The 26094-nt window shown below is 39.4% G+C and overlaps 1 protein-coding gene and 1 long non-coding RNA gene across 2 annotated transcripts in view; one reads left to right on the forward strand and one right to left on the reverse strand.

The window, feature by feature from the left end:
• The window catches only part of casz1 (castor zinc finger 1), a 280717-nt gene that overhangs the window by 163024 nt on the left and 91599 nt on the right, over positions 1–26094 (reverse strand). The gene's annotated exons all lie outside the window — the stretch shown is intronic.
• Positions 1243–7814, forward strand: LOC105947775. The gene is made up of 2 exons (XR_004223623.1): positions 1243–1463; positions 7396–7814. It is a non-coding gene; the product is annotated as an uncharacterized LOC105947775 (long non-coding RNA).

The following is a 26094-nucleotide window of genomic DNA, read 5'->3' on the forward strand; positions in this document are numbered from 1 at the left end:
TGGCGACAAATCTCCCAGTGTGCCATCACCCTTAAATGCACTTTTTTAAGCAGTCTTTCATCTGGTCATAATTTTTATTTGAGAAAACAATTTCTCAGCGAGGTTACTGTTATTATCGCCTTTTAGTACATATTTTTCAATTCAGCTACTCTTTTATTCATCATTCAGTTTTTAATTCAAACCACTGCCTGATTGCTAGGGTAATATAGACCCTGGCAACAGATAGCTGTTGAGATTCCAGACTGGGGCACATCTGAATATAAAGCTAAATAATTTAAAAAAACACAAAAGATAAAAAAAATTAAGATCAATTGCAAATTGTCTCAGAATATCCATCTTCTTTATGCTAAAACCTAATTTAAAGAACAAAAAAAACCTTTTGTATAAATCATCTATATTCTGCCATAATTTCAGTTAAATCATTAAGAGGGTTTGTCAGCTCTGTAAAATATTTATGACAGCATTACTGTAAAATAACCTTTCAATATTAGGAGAAATACATCTTTTTCCCTACATAACAGAGCATCAATTCTGTAATAATATTTAATGGGTATATAGGCAGATTTTGTGTGCAGTATTAGTGTGTACATGGATCAGAAACCTGTGTAGTGAGGGGCACATTCCTGTAAATACATAGGTGCCATTTAATTTCAGGTAAAGTATGAATCCTACCCCGCTGCAGTTACACAAAAGAAATTGAGCACTTTTGAGTTGCCCTTAGCAACCTAATTGCATCAGTACATTGCACACAGGAGCCAAAGTAACTGAATTTTGATGAAAAGGCGGCGGTAATTTACGGCATCACAAAATTAGTTGCCGTGGTGACGGGTTAATTACATCTCAAATTAACAAAGCAAGTGTGGTGAAATTAAATATAAATCATATTTTCTGCATAAATTATAGGGGTTGATTAGACCGGGGCTATGGGAGAGAGAAAGGTTGGCCCACAGAGGGCCTGTGTAGGATTGACTTAAGTCGAGTTTTCAAGTGACATAGTATAAGTCTGCTAGCCTTGCTCACACATACACACAGTTGAATCCTCCTCTGTTTACAGTCACAGCTTTCCCCTACTGGGAGAATGCAGTTATTTGTTACTCAGACTTGCTACTAATTTCTTAAGCAAAATTCATACCTTTTTTTTTTAGAAATAAACAGGTAGGAAATGAATATCGTTCAGTTACTAATTTGCAAACTCTGCTGAATAAAGGGTTAAAATACTCATACTCAAACTAATTTTAATTCAGTTTTTATTGCAGTTTCATTCCATACCTTGTTTGAAGGTGACTGAGAAGCCAAGTGGGAATGAAAGTGAATGCCTGTAATCTGCAATTACTGTCCAGACCAAGTAAAATTCCAAGAACACACAAGACAAGAGCCATAGCCTACAATCTGCTTTCCAGTTAATCTCGTAAAATATCACACCAACCTAGATAAAGTTTACATGGAAGCAGCAATGTGCTAAGGTACAGGAATAAGTGTATCAATTTATGAAAACTTTAACTGGGACATATCACAGAGATGCTTGCTGAGAAAATCAATATACATTTTGATTGCACTAAAATCAGTTGCATGTTCCTAATCAATCTAATCTGAGCAGCTAATAAATACAAGTTTGATCTGCTTAAACCTGTGGTGGAGATCTCTATTAAGTGTGGATGTTAAATAATAAATCAATGATAACTATAGTGGCTGCCAGGTTTATGTGTGGATAGTTCTGGATACCATTATAAAAAGCCTCCTTTTTTATCATTCTTAACCTACAGGACATGACCATGCCATGCCATAACAAATTGGCGGTTCAATATGGTGTCCTTCACAGAGAACTAACAAAATGAGATATACTGTAAAGGGCACCTGTTCTACAAAAAATGTTTCCCCCACCAATGGTGCTGACTAATGGCCACTTTCTGGTTAGAAAAGAGAACAGTAATTTGTTAAGAAACCCCACTTTTGGGAGTGCTATCACTCCCACACAGGGAGGGAGCTCCCCGTGCGTGTGGCAATGTTGGGGCACATGTATGTGCATAATTTGTGAGTACCCTAGCTCACTCATTATGTATATGACTGCAATGTAGGACCAAGTCATCAAGTTTCCCACAAAACAAAATTGTATGATAGGTGTGCTTTAAATAATAAACTAAATCTTGTGTTGTACAGCTAGCCTGCAGCATGTACCAGGGTCTCAACCAAAAAGTTTAAGCAAACCCAAATTAAAGCCTTGAATCCTTTTTAATTGAATTCTTTCATTTTCTTAAAGGGATCCCCCCAACCAATATTTCAAAACATTAATTTAAAAAGTAAATGGTTTAAAAGTTATTTATTAATGTATGTACAGCATGTAGCACAAGTTAGTTCTCCTCCAGGTTTGTAAATCAGCTGGCTTCTGATTCAATGTTTCAGGAGTCAAAATAAAGAATGCAAACTTTATAAACAGCCAGAGAGATACTGCTTGCAAAAGCAGCAAAACAAAGGTCAATGTTGTAGAAAAGGAGAAACTACCACTGATTCACCAGGTGCAAAGCACAGTAACCCATACACATTTAGGGGTCTATCAAACCCAACACATTTATATATTTAAAACAGTTCTGGTTTTATTTAAACAGGAGCCTACAATATTTCTCTGTTTAGGCTAGCCAGAAAGCTTTGTATTATCTCCTATATAGTTTATTTTAAGCAAATGGTTCCATTTTTAAAAATAATTAAATTCATTTAAATAATTTAATAAAATAGTGCTGTACTTGTTCTTAATTAATCTGCATATATATATAATAACAAATATATTGGGTTTACGTAATGCTTTTTTTTTTTGTATACTTAAGGTATGGTGATCCAAATGACTGAAAAACCTCTTATAAAACCCCAGATCCCATACCTGTAATATAAAACTTGAGAGATAGATGTTGGTTGAGGCTGTCCCTGTGGCATAACTATAGAAGAAGCAGACTCCACTGTTGCAGGGTGTTTGCTTTCTCTATAGCTGAAAGAAGTTCCCCCCTCCAAGTTGCTCTCTTAACTACAAATTGTAAATAAAAACTGAACGCAATGATGTGGAGGTGATAACTTCTAATATTTTATTCAGAATAGAACATAAATCACGGAACAAAAGTTTAAACTGAGAAAATGTACCATTTTAAGGGAAAAATATGTTGATTCAGAATTTCATGGTATTCCTGATTTCTTATTCTTTTGCATGTTTGTCACACAAAATGTTTCTGATCATCAAACACATTTAACTATTAGTCAAAGATAACACAAGTAAACACAAAATGCAGTTTTTAAATGAGGGTTTTTATTATTTAGGGAGAAAAAAAATCCAAACCTACATGGCCCTGTGTGAAAAAGTAATTGCCCCCTGAACCTAATAACTGGTTGGGCCGCCCTTAGCAGCAATAACTGCAATCAAGCGTTTGCGATAACTTGCAACGAGTCTTTTACAGCGCTCTGGAGGAATTTTGGCCCACTCATCTTTGCAGAATTGTTGTAATTCAGCTTTATTTGAGGGTTTTCTAGCATGAACCGCCTTTTTAAGGTCATGCCACAACATCTCAATAGGATTCAGGTCAGGACTTTGACTAGGCCACTCCAAAGTCTTCATTTTGTTTTTTTTCAGCCATTCACAGGTGGATTTGCTGGTGGGTTTTGGGTCATTGTCCTGCTGCAGCACCCAAGATCGCTTCAGCTTGAGTTGACGAACAGATGGCCGGACATTCTCCTTCAGGATTTTTTGGTAGACATTAGAATTCATGGTTCCATCTATCACAGCAAGCCTTCCAGGTCCTGAAGCAGCAAAACAACCCCAGACCATCACACTACCACCACCATATTTTACTGTTGGTATGATGTTCTTGTTCTGAAATGCTGTGTTACTTTTACGCCAGATGTAACGGGACACGCACCTTCCAAAAAGTTCAACTTTTGTCTCGTCGGTCCACAAGGTATTTTCCCAAAAGTCTTGGCAATCATTGAGATGTTTTTTAGCAAAATTGAGACGAGCCTTAATGTTCTTTTTGCTTAAAAGTGGTTTGCGCCTTGGAAATCTGCCATGCAGGCCGTTTTTGCCCAGTCTCTTTCTTATGGTGGAGTCGTGAACACTGACCTTAATTGAGGCAAGTGAGGCCTGCAGTTCTTTAGATAATGTCCTGGGGTCATTTGTGGCCTCTCGGATGAGTTGTCTCTGCGCTCTTGGGGTAATTTTGGTCGGCCGGCCACTCCTGGAAAGGTTCACCACTGTTCCATGTTTTTGCCATTTGTGGATAATGGCTCTCACTGTGGTTCGCTGGAGTCCCAAAGCTTTAGAAATGGCTTTATAACCTTTACCAGACTGACAGATCTCAATAACTTTTGTTCTCATTTGTTCCTCAATTTCTTTGGATCTTGGCATGATGTCTAGCTTTTGAGGTGCTTTTGGTCTACTTCTCTGTGTCAGGTAGCTCCTATTTAAGTGATTTCTTGATTGAAACAGGTGTGGCAGTAATCAGGCCTGGGGGTGACTACAGAAATTGAACTCAGGTGTGATAAACCACAGTTAAGTTATTTTTTAACAAGGGGGGCAATCACTTTTTAACACTGGGCCATGTAGATTTGGAGTTTTTTTTCTCCATTAATAACATAAACCTTCATTTAAAAACTGCATTTTGTGTTCAATTATGTTATCTTTGACTAATAGTTAACGGTTTTTGATGAGCAGAAACATTTAAGTGTGACAAACATGCAAAAGAATAAGAAATCAGGAAGGGGGCAAATAGTTTTTCACACCACTGTGTATATATATATATATATATATATATATATACAAAAATCCAGCATTCCATATCTGAAAAAACACACAATACCATGAGTAAATATTAGATAAAGCATGTATTAAAAAAGGAAATATAAGCATCGGTAAGAGCTTGCTCACTACCCTAATGCAGGTATAAATGCAAGAAAAAGCATGTGCTGAAAAATTCATGATGCATCCACTGAAATCCAGTGACTTTGCTTCTGATGCACGGTGCCCTTGTCCTGCTGGTTCTTGGGCAAATTTAAACGGACGAGCTAAATAGATTTCAGTTAAAAAAAGACATATCAAAGATATCCAAAAATACAGAAAAAGAGGTTAGTGAAAAATCGTATGCAAAATATCAATATTATAATTTGGGAAGACATCATCATAAAATAAAGCAGCTACATTAGCCTTGACACCGCTAACACTAAAGGGAATTTTCCTATATTACCCCCCTGCTGCACCTTTTGATGCAGGGCAACCCTGGAGCTTACACTACTTCTGAACCAAGTGGTAACTCCAGGCTTTCCTCAGCACCCTGACCAAATCAGATGCAATTGTGGTAGGTGTAGCATAATTGTGTCAAGAATATTGTCCTTCTTACCTTACCTTCTTACCTTTAAACAGGTGACCAGTAAATGCTTCAGGCTGATTTGTTGCTGTGGGTTACTGCACCTGGGCAAACTTAGCCCAAGGAGATCATTTATCCACACAAAGTAAATTTGCACCTGGGCAAATTAACCAATCAAATACTTGCTTTTATTATTCTACCTGTAACTGGATAAAAAAAGGTGACTGCACAGGTGCAAATTTGCCCAGTGTTGATAAATAAACCCCAGTGTGTTTTTTTACATAACCTCTTTTTCTGCTAAAAGGAAAGTACAGTCTTTTGTCCACTTTCACTGATTCCACTGTCACCAATTCCAATTAACTGATTGCAGAAACTGTATTGAAAGTAGATATGCATATTATTTGTAACTATAGAAAGTAATACAGGTATAGGACCCATTAACCAGAATGCTTGGGACCAAGGGTATTCCGGATAGGGGGTCTTTCCGTAATTTGGATCTCCATACCTTAAGTCTACTAAAAAATCAATAAAACATTAATTTAACCCAATAGGATTGTTTGCCATCAAATAAGGATTATTTATATATTAGTTGGGATCAATTACAAGGTACTGTTTTATTACTACAGAGAAAAAGAAAATCAGTTTTAAAATTCTGAATAATTTGATTAAAATTTTTTTGGAATACTAAAAAGTAGATAAAAATACAAGGTTTAAAAAACAAAAGACATGCCAATCCAAATAAAAATTCATAGTCTTCTAAATTCTTGCATTCAAATGGCCATTGAGAACTGTACTTAATCAGAATATGTTTGAAAAGGAGAGGTAAAGAATGTAAAAAGGTGTTTCATGAAAGAATACACAATTGAGTTAAGTACTGATTTAGCTATATACATGGTTATATACATATATAACTCTCAATAGTTTGTGATGAGTTGTAGTTGTTAAAAGTCTAAGGGGCTGATTTACTAAGACACGAATTCCGACCGAATTGGAAAAATTCCGATTGGAAAACGAACATTTTGCGACTTTTTCGTATTTTTTGCGAATTTTTCAGCGCCTTTACGACTTTTCGGAAATTATCGCGACTTTTTCATTACCAATACGATTTGCACGAAAAAACGCGAGTTTTTCGTAGCCATTCCGAAAGTTGCGATTTTTTCGTAGCGTTAAAACTTGCGCAAAAAGTTGCGATTTTTTCGTAGTGTTAAAACTTGCGCAAAACGTCGCGTCTTTTAAGTTTTAACGCTACAAAAAAAGCGCAACTTTTCGTGCAAGTTTTAACGCTACGAAAAAATCGCAACTTTCGGAATGGCTACGAAAAACTCGCGTTTTTCCGCAAAAATCGTATTGGTAACGAAAAAGTCGCGATAATTTTCCGAAAAAATCGCAAAATACCGATCATTACGAAAAAAACGCAATCGGACGCATTCGGCCCGTTCGTGAGTAAGTAAATGGGCCCCTTAGTGAGCATGGTTATATTCCTGGAAAAGATAGACACAAATACAAGAGAAAAAAAAGAGAAAAATACTGTTAAGGGTTAGTGAAGATCCCAAGCACAGTACTTTTGTGTACACACATTGTACACTTTACTTATATAAAATTATATATTAGAAAATATATGGGAGTATCCATAGCCTGCGGTATAAAAACCTGTTATTTAAACTAGAACTTACTACATTTTATTTACAGACACAATCCCCCATACGTAATAAAAGGTACTTAGTTTTCCCAGTAGCAGCAACAAATACCAACCAAAAAGATATGTGCTTTTAAACAGGTGACCAGTAAATTCTACCTATTGATTGGTTTCTATGGGTTACTGCTCCTTGGCAAACTTAATTCCTTTTTTTACATAACCCCTAATGAAAATTATAGTGCAATTATAGTCAACAATTTTAGAGTCATTGGCATACTTTTATGCTATGGGTTAACGCACCTGTGGTAATTCGCACCATATTAGTAAATTAACCATACTATCATTCTTCAAGCTACTCTATTTAGGGAAATATATTTCCCCACAAAAACTGATCTTATTACTGTGTTACTTTATTTTTTGCAGACATTAGAACTTTTATTTTCACAAAATCTTGTCACTTTTCATCTGGATCAACATGAGGAATTTCTCAGCAGAGGAAGAATTTTGCCTGGTAAAGGAAAAAACGTAAAACTCACATTTTGGTGTGAAAATTCGCACTGAGAAGAGGGCCGCACAAAGAGGTGTAAAGATGAGAATTATTAGCGCAATCGATTAACCCTGTAGTTAAAGTAGGTTTTAATGAGTATCTCTGACTTTTATGCATTTTTGTGCAGAACTGTTTGTGAGAACAGAAATATTAATATAATCATATTAATCATACAACTATATATACTTTGTAACACCATCATCCTCTATTAGTTACAGAGTTATTAGATCAATGAGTTTGTGATATGATATATTTACTGCCAAGGTTATATAAAAGAAAGTCATAATGAAACAAATCCAGTGGTTGGTACAACATCTGTTTAATCAAACTAATTTTACCTACCTTTTCACTAATGTTGCTTTTTAAGTTGTTTGCTTTTTAACCCAGACTCTGCTTTAGTATACAACATGAGTCGTAATGAGCCGACATGAGTCAACATGAGTATAAGACATGAGCCTACATAAATAGCCAAACAAAATACAGCAACTGCACATGTAGTTCACCATGCCTTCTTGAGGGAACTACTATATGTCTAAAGCACACTAGGGGGTTATGTAATAAAAGACACTAAGCTTGCCCAGGAGCAGTAAGCCATAGCAACCAATTAGCAGGAAACATTTACTAGTCACCTGTTTTAAAGCAAACATTTTATTGGTTGCTATGGTTTCTGCTCCTGGGCAAAGTTAGTGCATTTTATTACATATGGGGTAAAGAGATAAAAAGAGGTTGCAAATAAAAATGATTACCTGATTAGGTAATAAATCCCTTGTTGCATTTGTTTACTAAGAAGTTTACCATAACTCACCAGAACACTGTGGGGTCTAATGATTTTTATTGAAATCCTTACTATAACTGATGTCCATTTTCAGGTTCTTCAGAACCATATGTGTTGCCAAATAACAATGCAAAGCACAGGGACATCATCGCACCAGATAACTGTAAATGTGGGTCTAAATAATTTTCAGCCCATTTACCAATGATGTGCATTTTTTCGTTTCTTCATAATCATAACGCCTCATACAGAACAATCTACTGAAGTCTTCACTGTTTGTGCAAACAAAAAACTGGATTCCCACTGCATGATAGCTGTGACAATATTTCTGTATTGAGAGAATGTAAGGTCGTCTAAAACAGTGTTTCACACTATATACTATATATTGTGATATGACAGTTTCAAAATATACTTTAAAATAAAAAAAATTGCAAAAATTAAGTTGCTAGGTAGGTACAAATATAAATTAAATATTTTTCAGCCACTCTTTTTAGCAAAGGAAGCAAATCTCTCTTCTATTTTGGGGAATACAATAACAATAGGTATATAAAATTCATTAACCTAGCTGTGATCCCCATTCATCCTAAAGCTTAAAGCCAAGTAAAGCACACAAAGCTAACAGTCTGAATTCCAGTCACCCTTCTACAATAGTGGAATCCTCCTTCTTTATTATAAAACATAAACAACGCAGACAGTTTTACTAACTAGTGGAAAAAAATCATGTTCGCCTTTTTCCATAAAAAGAAAGAACTCTCAGCTGCAATTCAGTGTTCTGTGGAGAGGGATGGGATATATATATATATATATATAGTGCACAGGGAGGAGCACACCCTATACAAGTCCAAATGCCCTTGGTGCAGGTCAAAAACAAAAATATAATAGAAAGAGTGCCGCACTCACAGGGACTTGATACAAAAGAAATTTTTTTTTCAATAAAAACACTTTTTCTTTTGTATCAAGTCCCTGTGAGTGCGACAATCTTTCTATTATATTTAATCAAAAAAAGATACTTATTTTATTTAGATCGACGTTTCGGTCCAAACCAATAAAATAAGTATCTTTTTTTGATTAAATTTTCCTGGTGTGCATCAGTTTATCTGATTTGCACCTAGGTTGTAATCCCTATAAGTGGGATTTCAAGCACTGACTGTGCTCTTCCTGTCCCCGAGGAAGAGTACAGCGCTCAAAACGTTGGATTTCTTTCATCAAAATTTTTTTTAAGATCACTTTGTGAGCACACGACTTAGAGGAGGGAGAGATCCGATGTCAGGGTAAGAGATCCCGGACTAGGGATGGCAACAGAGGTACCTGCCTAGTGCCCCCTCACTGTTGTGCCCTAGGCAGGTGCCTCTTCTGCCTACCCCTAGTTCAGGCCCTGATCACTGTCAACATTATATAAAAAGTTAATTTAAAGGTGAATTATGCCTTTAATATATTAGGGGGGAAACATAACTGAAGGGAATTAAGTTATTTTGAAGTTAAGAATGTTATAGAATAGTCATTTCATTTGGTCATAATTTTTTACAGTTTTTTCACCAGCCTCTTTCCAGCTTGCAGTTTGCAATGCTATATAGTGGCATATATTTAGTCTACATTATATACTAAATATTAACTTAAAGGTGAACTACACCTTTAGTATCCCCATTAATAGGACAATACTAGCTGCAAACTCAGACTGCCTTGGCAGGTTATTAGCCTGTGTATATGAGCTCTTTTTTTGGCCAAAATCATCTCTGTGTAGACAGATTCCAATATGTGCTTATTCTTTGTTTGTACCTTAGTAGTGGTAACAGGGAACAATGCAGGTAAAATAGTAGTGCAACCTAATAAAGTAACTCAAAGTGTAGCAATCAAATCAAGTACATAGATGCTCAGCACGCACCCATTCTCCCAATCCCTAGGCATGACTACTTGACACATGATACTACCAAGAAAAAGGGGAGCACAGATACCTGTAACATAACAACAAAATTCTTATTAGTGAGTTATTATACACACAGATGTTTTGGACTGTAAGGGCTCTTTATACCCCAAATGTGATGTGTATAACATAGCTCAATAAAGTTATTTTGCAACTATTCTGCATGCTCTGTACACATTTCTTGTTTTATTGAAAGTATAGAAAGAGATACAGGAACTCTATTAGAATGCTAGCAGAAATATTATTACTGATGCTGTTTGCCAAGTTAGCTCCAATTCTTATTGCTGTACTGTTCTTTACTGAATTTATTGCTGCCTTATACACTGTAGACAATTAGCTACTGTATTAGCAAGTGGGATCATATGATGATGTATACCAAGATCGAGTTGCCAGTTGCCAATGTAGAATGACAAGGTTTGGACTGGTGGACCCCGGTGGCTTAGACATGATCCCTCTTACTGCTCCCCCCACCACCGGTGTCCTCCCCTGATGCGTTTCAGTTAAGCACATTGAGGGGAGGATGTAGGGCAGGTGGCAGGGGCCCATGCGGGGGACGCTGCTGACGGGGCACCTTGGGGGGTGCGGGGCACATTCTATCATAATACCACTGAAGAGTTCTCAGGACTGTCCCTTTGCAGTAGATAAGCAATATAGATAAATAAATAAAAAATGCACCAAATACAAATATGGCAGCAGTAAGCAGCATATATAAAACAGTACATATATTTATGCTTTATTTATATTGTGTCCCTTTTTAAACATTTTTTTGTTTAAACTAATGTTAGTATGATGTAGAGAATGCTATTCTGAGACAATCTGCAATTGGTCTTCATTTTTTCAAATTATTTTTGGTTTTTGAATTATCCAGCGTTTTCTTCAGCAGCTCTCCAGGTTGGAATTTCAGCAGGTATCTGGTTGTTAGGGTTCAGTTTAACCTAGCAGCCAGACAGTGGTTTGAAAGAGAGACAGGAATATGAATAGAGGAGGCAGGGCCGGATTTGTTTTCTGCACGCCCCTAGGCCACCCCGTTGAACGGCCCACGCCCCCCCAATGCGCATGCGCGAATGAGCGAACAACCGATCGTCTCCCTACCCCGCCCCCCCTGCGTGCCCGCGAGAGTGCATGCGCACACATTTAAAGCCCCATACGGAGCAGTGGGGAGAAGTTCCCACTGCTCCGTATTGAAAAAAAACGTTAAAAATTCCATTGCGGCGGGGCGGCATGCCGCCCCTACATTTCTGCCACCCTAGGCCTGGGCCTTTGTGGCCTCTCCACAAATCCAGGCCTGAGAGGAGGACTTAAATAGAAAGATTTGTTTTAAAAAGTAACAATACCAATAAAATTGTAGCTTTACAGAACAGTAGTTTATTGTTTGCTTGGGTCAGTGACAGTGAAAATATGGAAAGAGTCAGAACAGGAAGGCAAATAATTTAAAAACTATAAAAAATAAAAACTTAATATCAATTGAAAAGATTCTGAAAATAGGCCATTCTATAACATGCTAAAATATAACCTGAAGGTGAACTACCCCTTTACCTGCTTTGTGCAGTAGAATGTACATCTGCTGCTGCACTGTGCATTCTCTTCACTGTATAGGCAAATTTCCGAAGACCAGGGTACAGGACTATGCATTGCATTAAATAAGGATGATTTTGCTGCAGCCCTGAAGTCAAACATCCAGGCACAGCATCCAATAGGGGGTGCAAAAAAAGGTGCAAAAAGGGACAGCCCTGACCATTTCTGTGTCTGTGCATATGTTGTACAAACAAACCAATTTACCAGAAGAATATTTATTGTGATATGTAGTATAATCTTTGTATTACTGCCCTTGAACCACCACTGTTTAAAACAAAATTAAAATGCTCTTTTAAATTTCCAAAAATAACTACACAAAGAAAACTGGCAAAGCATATAAATTATATTTTTTTGTGGCCAGATAGGTGTTAAACAGTATAAAGTCCATTATAGTGGCTAACATATAATTGAAAAGTCTCTCATACTAAAGATATGTTGATGAATCCTGCATCCCTCTCCCGTGTGATTTCCTTGAGAACTGTCACTGGCTCATTTTGTTGCTCGTGCCTGCCTTGCATATGCATATGGAGGGGTTTGAAAAAAAAATTGTATTTTAATGCTTTCTATTAAATTGGGACTAAAAGTAGTGTCTTAATTTGCATGTATTACCATATTTGCATATAGATCACTGGGATAGAGGAAGATATAAGAGCGATTAAATGAAAATTCTGTTAAAGAGACAGGCATGGTTGCTTTTTTTGCTGCAAAATATTTTTTTACTAGAAGTTACAGCACATAAATGATTTTTCTCTAGGAAATACATATTAATTTTAGTTACAGTATCTATTATATAGAAGGATATTTGTCAGTGTGTGTATTCAAACTAGATGTCTGGTTCTAATGCTATGGCCCATTTACAGGCTATACAACAGAATATCAAGAAAAATGTGAAGGTGGCGATCACTGCAGACTGTCACTAATAGAATGTAAAGCAGTTTACCCCACATTTTGGAGTCTCTAAAATGAATCTGCTCTATGCATGTAAAAAAAAGAAATTTGTAAGAAGTGTATTAACACATGGCTACAATTGCATCAGGGAATTGCCACTTCACGTCTGCAAGTTTGTTTAAATTATGGAAAACTGTAAAAGAACATGACTTGCTCCTAAAATTGTACTTGCACATGAGCCCTATTACATATTAACATATGAGTTAATTGATACCAATACCTGTGGTGTAACTATAGAGGTAGGAGACCTCATTCCTCTATAGCCACACTGCAAATCTGCACACTTGCTGCCTGTGCAGGCAGGGGAGCGGGAAGCTGGGGTTGAAAGGCTGCAGCGGGGGCCATTGGGGGGTAAAGGGGCCCCCGAGGCAGAAGCCCTGGTGGGCCCTGCACCCTGCCTGTCTCCATAATTGAAATCTTCCATTACTCTACTAAAGGTCCCCATACACGGGCTGATTATAGCTGCCGATATCAGTCCCTTGGACCGATGTAGGGGCAGAACCGAGGGACCTGGCCGACCGATATCTGGCCTGAAACTGGCCAGATATTGATCGGCCAGGTTAGAAAATCCAGTTGGATCGGGGACCGCATCGGCTCGTTGATGCGGTCCCCGAACCGACTGCCCCATTGCTACGAGCAGATCTGCCCGTGTATGGCCAGCTTTAAGCTGCAATTCAATTGGCTCAACCTGTCCTTGGAAAGTTGGTGACTGGAGATCATGCAGTTCTGAGTGACTTGCTTTTGTAACTGATTTACAGCTGTTGTACCTTTTTATGTGTTGCTAATTCTAAGTAATCACATACAAGCAGTACTTTAATGCCTTAACAATGCTGAATCTGATATTTTATTTTATTTCTGACACATAGGGGCAGATTTATCAAAATTTGAGTTGAGAGCTTAATACATAAATACTCACCCATGTTATATTCATTACTATGGTAATTATAGAAGTGTATGTATCATTTGGTGAAAGTTAGAACTCACCATTTGATAAATACACTTCTAAAAATCCCATAGGAATGAATAGAATGTGGATGGGCTTTTGTGTATTAATCTCTAAACTCACATTTTGATAAATCTGCCCCATAGTGGTGATTATATTAGGACAAAGTTAGATCAGATAATTTAAATATGACGGTCACAGCATTGTTAAGTGTTCTGTGCCATATAGATCCAATAGGATAGCACACCCAAAAGTTCAATATTTTCAGGGTCAGCTATAAGAAAGTTTTATTTATAAACAGGTGTGTGGATAGGCCTGACTCAAGGTAGATGTCAGATGTCTAACTGGGGATATCTCAGCCTTTAAGGGCAGTTATTAATTAGAGATTGCTAGACTTGACTGACGTGATAATGACCTACATGAATATACAGGGAAAGCTTTATAATTATTTACTGTGTCTAAGGGAAGCTGGCAGGTGAGGTGAGCATGTGTATGTATTTTTTGCTAGACACATTGCAAAGGCTCATAGATTAATATAGTAACACACAAATCCACACATAGCCTGCGAAATACATTCTTTTATTTGGAGCTCTCTTGACTTGTGACGTGAACATTGTGTTCAGACATAATGTATATACCCAACATACCTACTCAGAACACAGCACAAAGGTGTTTGATCTCTATAACAAAACTCAGGTAGCAGTCATGTATATAAATATGGTTATGACATTCCTTTACTTATAGTTTACAAGAGGAATACAATATTATTCTATAATGTGCTGCAAGCCAACATTTTAACAACACATGAATCATTTCTTTGTTCCAATCTGCTCCTGGCTAGTGCTCCTGCTCAATTGTGACTTTGGTTAAGGCCTCATGAACTTTTATGCGAGTTCGGTTCAAATGATTGTTCGCAAAGAAAATGAGACCAAATTGCAAGCATGGACAGCGACTGTATAGAAGTCAGATGCAATCTGTAAGAACATGTAAACTGAATGCATAAAAATCCTTTTCTCTCAGGAAGTCTGTGGGACACAGGGACCATGGGGTATAGTATCTACCAGCAGGAGGCAAGACACTAGAATAGGAAGAAGAGGACAACCCCTTCTCCCTACAGCTATACCCCCTTCACTTCCTGTTCCTGCCTGTTTAGTCAACAAGATAACAGTGAACTAAGTACATAAGGCAGAAGGAATTCCGAAAACCCGCTTCTGGGTTAAGGAAGCCGTTAATTGATTGCCGCTTGCAGACCTTTGCGGCCAAAGTGTGCATCAGATGTGGCGAAAACTTCAAACTTGTAGAACTTTGTGAACGAGTGAATGGAGGACCAAGTAATGGCCCTGCAGATTTGTTCAGCCGAGGCCTTGTTCCTGAAGGCCCAGGAGGAACCTATGCCTCTGGTGGAATGGGCTTTGATGCGCAGGGGCGGTATCTTCCTGTGAGCAATGTATGCTTTGCGTATGTCTTCCCGAATCCAGTGGGAAATTGGATTCTGGAAGCCATACAAGAAGCCTGCAAGCCTTTCTGGGGACCCGAAGGCAGCACAAACAGGTAATCTGAGGATTGTAAGTCCTTGGTTCAAAGCGGGTACAACTTTAATGCCCTCACCGGGTCCAGGGAATGTAGGGCCCTTTCGTTAAGGGAGGATGGCAGTGGGCAAAAGGAGGGAATGGTGATATCCTGGGTGGAATGAGGAAACCACCTTAGGCACAAATGTTGGAAGAGTTCTGAGGACTGCTCGGTCCGGATGAAATATCAGATATGGGTGCTGATGGGATAGGGCACTGATCGCCGATACTCTGCAGGCTGAGGCAATGGCCAGTAAGAAGATGGTCTTCCATGTGAGCCAAATTAGAGGGATGGTCGCCAGCGGCTCGAACGGTGGGACTTGAAGCGTCAGTGGTCATCTAGAACCGTCTTTTTTTGGAACAATAAATAGGGAGTAGAACCCCCGAAATCTTTCTCCAGATAGCACCGGAGCTATCACTTCTTCGTACAGAAGGTGAAGGCGTTCGCTTGTGACATAAATAATCTGTTTGGTGGAATAGACTGGAACTCGATACGGTATCCAGAGGAAATGATCTGGTGGACCCAGGGGTCCATGATGAGTTGACTCCAAGCCCCTCGAGAAAGCCGTAGTCTGCCGCCCACTGGTATGTGCTCTTCTCGAAGGAAGACTTGTCGTTGGATTTGGTTTACACACCGAAAATTTGGAGCGGCTCTGAAATCTGGGTTTGGCTGAAGGAATTCTGAGGTGAGTAATCCCTTGAAGATGTAGGTTTGGATCCCTTTGGATGAAAGAAGCATCTGTGCTGAAAGGAGGGATGATTCTTAGGTTGTGGGAGCAAGGTTCTCTTGCCCCCTGTAGCCTGGCTGATTATTTTGTCCAGTTCGGCCCCGAACAGGAGCTTGCCCTTGAAGGGAATGGAGGTGATCGATTTCTTGGAAGACAGATCAGCTGACCATAACTTGAGCCAAAGGGAGCAGCAGGCTTCGACTGACAGGGCTGACATACAGCTGATAGCCTGGACAGCATCGAGAGAAGCTTCGCAGAGAAATTATTCCCTTATCTGGAATGCTAGAGTTGCCAGTTCCTGTCTAGGAGTGCCGGAGCGGATGCCCTCAATAAGTGAGCTGGTCCAGGCTTGAATGGCTCTGGAGACCCAAGCAGAGGCCAACACCGAGCGCAGACTGTCTCCTGCTGATGTGAAGGCGGACCTGAGGAGTCCCTCCATCTTTTGGCGCTTAAATAGGGATGAGGCGGAGGCCGGAGGGGAGTCCAGGGCCTTAAGATCCAAGCAGGAGATGACTGAGGCAATGAATGCATCTGTGGTCTCCAAAGGGTACCTGGTCCTTCGAGGAAATAACGCCGTCGTTTAGGGACTGCTCTTCCCAATTGGCAGAGGCTTGAAGGGATTCAGAGTCACTAATGTCCTCTGGAGGTTGAGGTGCCTGGCGCTTGGAAGGCTTGAGACAGATTTCGGAGCCATCTCGGTCTAATTTGTCCAGAAGCTTGTCTAAGAAAGCTGCTAATTTGGGGATGCCCATAGAAAGCTAGACCGCCCAGGTGGGAGGATTGTGGCTGGAAATGGAAGTCTGCGCTGGGGTCTCCTGCACCGGTGGAGAACTGACTGTTGCCCCTGGCTCCTCGGATTGGGCCAGGGTAGGCAAATCCAGGGCCTGAGGAGAAGGCTCAGCTGGAATTTTGGCACATGTAGAGCAAAGGGTTTTTTTTCTGGATGAAGGGAGGCGTTTGCAGCATCTGGCGCATGCTAAATATTTAATTTAAAAGAGAGTGATCCCAATAGGTAGAGCGTTGGGCAATAAGGGTACTGCGTGTAAGTCAGTACCAGGCTAACACAAGGTAGATAAGTACTGTGTCAGTAGAGTGTTAGCAATGTGCCAGTAATTTGGCTGTGGCCCAGGTACTCTGACCATACAATGTTAGGCAGGACAGAACAATGTTAATACTGTATCAGTGCTGTGCCATATAGTTACATAGTTACATAGTTACATAGGGTTGAAAAAAGACCATTGTCCATCAAGTTCAACCCATCCGAGTAAACCCAGCACACAACCTATACTAACCAATCTATACACTCACATACATAAACTATATATACAACCAGTAATACTAACTGTAGATATTAGTATCACAATAGCCTTGGATATTCTGCTTGTTCAAAAACTCATCCAGGCCCCTCTTAAAGGCATTAACAGAGTCTGCCATTACCACATCACTAGGAAGGGCATTCCACAGCCTCACTGCCCTCACTGTGAAAAACCACCTACGCTGCTTCAAATAGAAGCTCTGTTCCTCTAATCTATAGGGGTCACCTCTGGTGCGCTGATTGTTTTTATGGGAAAAAAGAACATCCCCCAACTGCCTATAATCCCCTCTAATGTACTTGTACAGAGTAATCATGTCCCCTCGCAAGCGCCTCTTTTCCAGAGAAAACAACCCCAACCTCGACAGTCTAACCTCATAGCTTAAATCCTCCATCCCCTTTACCAGTTTAGTTGCACGTCTCTGCACTCTCTCCAGCTCATTAATATCCTTCTTAAGGACTGGAGCCCAAAACTGCACTGCATACTCAAGGTGAGGCCTTACCAGGGACCTATAAAGAGGCAAAAATATGTTCTCATCCCTTGAGTCAATGCCCTTTTTTATACAAGACAGCACTTTATTTGCTTTAGTAGCCACAGAATGACACTGCCTGGAATTAGACAACTTGTTATCTACAAAAACCCCTAGATCCTTCTCCATTAAGGATGCCCCCAACACACTACCATTCAGTAGATAGTTCGCATTTATATTATTTCTACCAAAGTGCATAACTTTGCACTTGTCAACATTGAACTTCATTTTCCAGTTTGCTGCCCAGTTTTCCAATTTTGTCAAATCGCTCTGCAAAGCGGCAGCATCCTGCATGGAACTTATAGTTTTGCACAATTTAGTGTCATCAGCAAAAATAGAAACAGTACTCTCTATGCCCACCTCCAGGTCATTAATAAACAAGTTAAAAAGCAAAGGACCAAGGACTGACCCCTGTGGTACTCCACTAACCACACTGGCCCAATTAGAAAATGTTCCATTTACCACCACTCTTTGTACTCTATCCTTCAGCCAGTTCTCTATCCAATTACAAATATTATGTTCTAGGCCAATATTCCTCAATTTGATCATTAACCTTCTGTGAGGTACTGTATTAAACGCTTTAGCAAAATCTAAGTAGATGACATCAACTGCCATTCCAGCATCGAGGTTCCTACTCACCTCCTCATAAAAGGCAACTAAATTAGTCTGGCAAGATCTGTTACGCATAAAACCATGCTGGCACAAACTAATAGTATTGTGAACTGCAATGTATTCAACTATCCTATCCCTTATTACCCCTTCCAGAAGCTTTCCTACTACTGATGTCAGACTAACAGGCCTATAGTTTTCAGGCTGAGAACGAGATCCCTTTTTAAATAATGGCACCATGCCACTACAACCCCCCTCGGACAACCCCTGGTGCCAGACATAGTCAGGCAATAGATAAGGATCAGAGCTGAAGGTATCCTGTCTTCTGAAGAACACTAGAAAAATCTGGCAGTAACAGGAAGTGAAGGGGGGGTACAGCTGTAGGGAGGAGAGGCTGTCCTCTTCTGTCCTATTATAGTGTCATGCCCCCTGCTGGTAGATGCTATACCCCATGGTCCCTGTGTCCTACAGATGCCTGCAAGAGAAAAAGCAGGTTTCTTAGCTCACATGTAGTGACTCAGTACCAACTGTTGCTGGATTTAAATAAAAGAATATACAGGAACAGTACTGCAGAAGAAAGAGCTTACTGAGAGCATATCCTTACTCCCATTATAGGAACAGCAAGGCTAAAATAAACATGGGGTCATTTTCAGCTGGCTAAAAAAACTACCAAAATTGCTGTCACCTACCACTGTAGTGACAGAACCAGTGATTTTCCTACAGAAAATGTGCTGTATGCAAGAGGCCCAAGGGCAATGACAGATCGTCATTTATAAATTTGCACATGGGCAGTAACCCATGGCAACCAATCAGATGTTTGCTTTCATTGTTCAACCTGCAGCTAGCTAGAAAAATCTTATTACAGAGTGGTTAATACTCAGGTGCAAATTTGTCCAGTGTTTATAAATAAGCACCCCTGGGGTGTTTTTGGCTTGGTTTGCCATGACATGACTGTTATGTACTGACCATGTCAGTACATAACAGTCATGTATAAAAATGCATTTGATTATAAAAGGGTTTCCATCTTTTTGTGGTTCAGGAGTTCAGGCAGGGGGTGGATGACATTGGGGAGCGGGGCAGGTGACATCATGGATGCGATGGTTAAAGTTTTGGGGGTGTGGTTATAACATCAGACACGACAACTGGGCTGTCTGGGTGAAAATCAGATAGGTAGCAACCTTAAATATAAGTAGTTTACCTCCAGCAATTTACATTATTTGCTATGAGAATTTTCAATGTGTAAATGCCCTAAAACACAAGAGGAATACTAATAGTAAAGCTGTGCCACTTAGCTTTTACAGCACAGCTGGAAATAGCAGAGGGGACTAAACATGCAGGGCAGCTTCTCACTGAGTAAGCTTACTGCACATTAAACACTGGACCACCAGCACAGCAGGAATGCATAAAGGATGCTACTGCCTGGAAGAAATTTGACGAGAAGTATGGGGTACAATATGGCTCTAAAAAATGTAATGAGTTAATGAGCCTCACTTTCTAATAACGAGTGCAGTTCTAGGTGCAAAAACACAATGAAGACCTTACAGAAAGTGTAAGCCTCTTAGAATCAATATCTCTTTTGTCCCTATTACTTGTAACAAAATGTGGCCATAGACGTGCCGACTAGGAAATGTATCTGGCTGATTGGCTGCTTCTCTATTTTTCCATTTGGAACAGTAGGAAGTGAAAAGTAGTTGCAGCTCTTCATTACTGCCAATGTACCACACACTGGCACATATGAAACATTAGCAGATTAGATTCTTATACATGCTAGATACATAAACCAACCAATATCTACAGTAGATGGATTCGTAGGGACTGGGACTGGGAGGCCACCATACACATCCTATTTTCTTTCATGCAATATGGTGAGCTTTAGATGCTGTGTAGCACTATAAGGCCAAAAGGAACCCTGAATTTATACTCCCCACTGACCCAGTGATAAAGTTCAAAGTTCAGTTTAAACACCCTTGAACCACCAGTTTCAGGCCCATAACAACACGGATGGAACTGCAGTCACAGTGGGCATAGTATTTTGTTGCACCTTGCAGGGAGATATTGCTGTGTAAATCAGAGAAAATTGCTGCATTATGAGAAAATAGTATACTGTGAAAATGACTTGCCTTTGTTAGTTAATAGGGCCTATATCCCTAAAAACAGTTAGGCTAATTTAACAGCCCCAAGCACAATGGTGTCTAGGCTGTAACCTATAATAACCAAGGTTACCTAAAAAATAACATGTTTCAGTAGGACAAATAGTCTATTTTGCTTTGGCAAGGCAACAAGAAAACCTATTTCTAGCCAGCTACAAGTTGCAGTTTTTAATATTGCTGTTAGACATACGCCTAAAGTGTAGTTATAACCTGTGTAAAGCATTGTACATGAACATGGTAACCACATTCCATAATACACAAAACTAACACAACAAATGGTTATTATGCTTTCTTCGATATATCAAGTTCTGAAAACAAACAAATGCTGACTACAACACACACAGTGGTAACAACTTTAAATCTGATGGCATTTGAATGGATGCATAAATATCTTAATTGTTTCTCTTTAGCAACTGTGTGCATATCATTCTGACTTTCAGTATGCATAAAGAATAAACAGGGAATTTTTATTTTAAACAACCTGATTTGAATTTTACATGTAATAATATTATTACTCGCTAAGTACAAGAGATGCTCCAGATCTGCACAGATTACCGTAAGAGAAAACGAATATAGTAGTAAGAGTATTACAAGTTAAGTGCAGTGTGTAAATGTTCATGGGAACTTACAATGGCATTGCATTGTGCCTGGGCAGTGCAACAATATCAACTGTACTGTAGTGGTAGAATAGTGTGAAATGCACAAAAACCATCTGAGCAAAATGTGAAACAAAGTAGAGAGATATGTAGTCATGTAGTAGCTGTGAAGTTTCAGTGTTTGACACAGAGATTTAAGATATTTAAAATATGCCTAGGGTTAGACTTTTCATGCTTCATATATACGGCTGCCAGAACATTTTAGATAAAGTTTATCGTAAGTGCAGAAGCTGCATCATTATTTATGGTATATAACTGGCAAATAGACTGTGCCATGCCGTACAGTGCTGAGGATAATGGTCAGTAAGGGTTAATGTTTCCATTATTTTAAATTTATATTTTACTGTCTGCCTTCTGGCAATCAACACTAATTACAAAGATATCCATATTAGCTGTAAATGCACAATGATCCATTCACTGCTTTAAGTAAGATTGTCTCTACTTCTGCTCATCTTTAGTTTTTGTATTTCAGTGTTTATCTAAACTCTTCCAACAGCACCAGCCATCAGTCAACATGCGGCTCCTCCACCCAATGCCAGCAAGAAATCCTCCCTGCACCACTGTGCCCTGCGGGGAGATGTCATACAAAGGGGGGCTGAGGTGGGAGATGAGGAGGAACTCAGAGCAAACAACAGCAACAGGAACCAAGTTGAGCCATTTCAATTATTCATATGCCAGATGGAATCTCTTCCTGCTTTATTTTGCTGTAGAAAAGAAAAAAGGAAGGAAAGCAGGAGGCGGATGAAGAGGGACACAGGGAGTGAATGTAAGGCTTTTTTTTTTTTCATTTTAAAGAACAGAACAGTAAAAAACTAAAGCTAGCAGTAGTAAAGAGCTGAGATAAACTCCCAATCATAGCTGCTGATGTGAATTTATGGTCAGTGCAAGAAAATCACTGGAACACAAATTAATACATTTTGTCACTGCAGGGTTAAATCATTTAAAAATCTTTTTTATTCCAAAGGAAACATTTGCTCAACTGTACTGTATAGCATAGCATTAACTCTGTAAATCTATTGAAGAAGGAACAGGAAGACTTCAGAGATGGGTAGGCTACATTTATCACAAAAACTCTAGTGTAGAGTATTTACTCTACAGTCTTTGATACAGCATTTTGGTGGATTTATATACACCACACTGCAGTGTTAACATCACATGAGCATCCTTTGGATAAAAGTAACATTTGTGATCCATTCATAGGGGAGGGCATGTGCTTAAAATAATAAAGCTCTTCTATGCTATAGGTGCCCACTGCATTATATAAATGGGCCAGTCCATAGCATCAATGCCTTCGTCTTGCAGGAACTGCTGACACACTCCAGCCACATGAGGTCTAGCATTGTCTTGCATTAGGAGGAAACCAGGGCCAACCGCACCAGCATATGGTCTCACAAGGGGTCTGAGGATTTAATCTCAGTACCTAATGGCAGTCAGGCTACCTCTGGCGAGCACATGGAGGGCTGTGCGGCCCCCCAAAAAAATGCCACCCCACACCATTACTGACCCACTGCCAAACTGGTCATGCTGGAGGATGTTGCAGGCAACAGAACGTTCTCCACGGCGTCACCAGACTTTGTCACATGTGCTCAGTGTGAACCTGCTTTCATCTGTAAAGAGCACAGGGCCCCAGTGGCGAATTTGCCAATCTTGGCAAATGCCAAACGTCCTGCACGGTGTTGGGCTGTAAGCACAACCCCCAACTGTGGACGTTGGGCCCTCATACCACCCTCATGGAGTCTGTTTCTGACCTTTTGAGCAGACACATGCACATTTGTGGCCCGCTAGAGGTCATTTTGCAGGGCTCTGGCAGTGCTCCTCCTGTTCCTTCTTGCACAAAGGCGGAAGTAGCGGTCCTGCTGCTGGGTTGTTGCCCTCCTACGGCCTCCTCCACGTCTCCTGATGTACTGGCCTGTCTACTGGTAGTGCCTCCATGCTCTGGACACTACGCTGACAGACACAGCAAACCTTCTTGCCACAGCTCGCATTGCTGTGCCATCCTGGATGAGCTGCACTACCTGAGCCATTTATGTGGGTTGTAGACTCCGTCTCATGCTACCACTAGAGTGAAAGCACTGCCAGCATTCAAAAGTGACCAAAACATCAGCCAGAAAGCATAGGAACTGAGAAGTGGTCTGTGGTCACCACCTGCAGAACCACTCCTTTATTGGGGATGTCTTCCTAATTTGCCTATAATTTCCACCTGTTTTCTATTCCATTTGCACAACAGCATGTGAAATTGATTGTCAATTGTCAAAAAAATTGTTGCTACCTAAGTGGACAGTTTGATTTCACAGAAGTGTGATTGACTTAGAGTTACATTGTGTTGTTTAAGTGTTCCCTTTATTTTTTTGAGCAGTGTGTGTGTGTATATATATATATATATATATATATATATATATATATATATATATATATATATATATATATATATATATATAGCTAAAATGTAAAAAAAAAAAGACTACAAGGAAATAAACCTAAAGTTCTTATTTTAAGGATTGTTGGGTTAAAATCAGAAAGAGATTTATAAGAAACTGTACAGAACAGTAAAATAAAGAAAGAACGAATGAACAAGCATAAGGACAAGTAGGCAGGGTAAGACTTTGACCTTCTGTGAAGGAGATAAAAAAATCTAGCAGCCTCAGGGGACACCCAACTATCTAGCATATTGCTGTTAAAATGTCTGCAAAATTTAATACACTTGGCATGCCATGTGATCAGCCATTGGACAGCCTGCCTCCGCCTGCCCCAGAATCCCACATGCAAGAAGGCTTTTTTGTTCACTGACTGCAAAGGACAAAGTTTTTTTATGTGAAAAAACAGCTGCTCTGTCAGTAAAAAAAAGTTTTTACATGTGATTGTATTGATATGGGGTAATGTGCATATGTGAGTGTGCAGACAGGAAGGTAAAAAGTGTCAGTATGTTATGCGGGGGATGGTGTGCTCACGGCACTGACACTATTTATTGAAAAGGACAGCTGCTTCATTGCTGTGTGGCATTTGAACAATACTGTATTTCTGTCTTAAACTACAGACCATTGCACTAAATGACTGAATGGTTCTAGCTTAGGTGGACAGGGGTCAGCTGCTCACTATAAAGCTAAACATATACATGTAGAATAGAGTGTCATTTTGAGGCTGAGGAAGCAAAGTTACCCTTTTTGGACAATGCCCGTGACAGTTAAATGTTAATGCTATATAAAAGGAAATTTGCAGAAAACACAATGTAAAAAGCTGTGTAAAATAAATGGCAAAATTATCAAGGTATTTTATGTATGTATGCCGCCCAACGCCAGATTTGACGCTATATATTCTGTTGGAAGCTGTTGTAAGAAAAAACATGTAAAAAAAATTACACTGTTTTTTAAGCAGTAAAGCCCAGTGATGTGAAGTTTTGTCACCATTTTTTACACTGCATAATAAATCTGCCCCTATTTGAAAACTGTAAATAAGCACAGCATACAGAATATTTGCTGCAAAATTCAGAACCCTCCATTAAGGTGCACATTTACTAAGATGCGTTTTTTTTTTTTCTGACCGTGATATGGTATAAATCCAAAGTAACCGCAATAATTTCTGTGAAATGTCTCGATAAAATGCTTTCATTGTTCGTACGAAAATATTGCAATCGCGTTCCGAAAGTCAAGAAATTTTCAGCCCGTAAAATTCGTAAATGCCACGAAAACACTTCTGGCTTTGAAACCTTACATATCTGGCTTTGGAAGCCTTCCATAGGACTCAATGGCACTCAAGAGGTCAAACCTGGCAAAAATATAGTCTCGATGAAAGTATAACCAAAGCGTTAACAAATTCCGAAATGTTCGTACTCTTTGTGCAAACTATTATTTTTTTGTGCAAATTTCCCGAAAACCATGAAAAACTCTTGACATTTTAACAAAATTTTCGCATTCATTTCACATAAATTGTTTAGTAAATGGGCTAAATTACTACACAATTTTGAGATATATTTGTATTTTTAAGAACATTTTAGAACATTTCGGAATGTGTGTGAAAATTTAGTTAACATTCAAGTAGTTGTTTGTGGTTTTTGGAAAATTTTCACAAAAAAATAATAGTTCACACAAAGAATACGAACATCTTGGAATTCGTTAACACTTTGGTTACACTTTCATTGGGACTATATTTTCGCCAGGTTTGATCTGTCGAGTGTCATTAAGTCCTATGGAAGGCTTCCAAAGCCAGAAATGTTTTCGTGGCGTTTACTAACTTTTCGGGCCAAAAATTTTGTGACTTTCGGAACGGAATTGCAATATTTTCGAGACATTTTAGAACTACAGAAATTATCATGGTTACTTCGACTAAGAAAAGGCCAGAAAAAAACACATCTTAGTAAATGTGCCCCTTAGTGTGATTATAAGTGCAAACCTTGCACCTAAACAGGGCTGGATTTTAAAGTGGTGTGCCCCTAGGCCACTCGTCCCCCGGAAGCACACAAAACAAAACTAGCACCTCACCTTGACAGCTGTCATGTAAAAATTTCCCATCCAGTTCCCACTGCAGATGTACCCAGTGGGCGGCATACCACCCCCAGATCTTTGCTGCCCTAGGCCTGGTTCTTTGTAAGTCCAGGCCTGCAGCCAAGTTGCAACTGCATCATTAAGTCTGTCATGCAAGAACAGCATGGACGCCCTCCAACTGTGCATGGAAATCCTGGTATTGATGGCTAGTCAAAAGCAGGTATAAAGTCAAGCTGTCAATATCCTATATTACATACAATATTTTTACAACTGACATAATAGGGTAGCGAAAATTAACACGTGATTCACTACAGTATTACCACGTGCGTTAAGTCTCACATCGCATGCGTTAATTCATGCGCAAACACATGCAATAATTTTAACG

The sequence above is a fragment of the Xenopus tropicalis genome, chromosome 7 (genome assembly GCF_000004195.4).
Source record: "Xenopus tropicalis strain Nigerian chromosome 7, UCB_Xtro_10.0, whole genome shotgun sequence".
Taxonomy (NCBI): Eukaryota; Metazoa; Chordata; class Amphibia; order Anura; family Pipidae; genus Xenopus; species Xenopus tropicalis.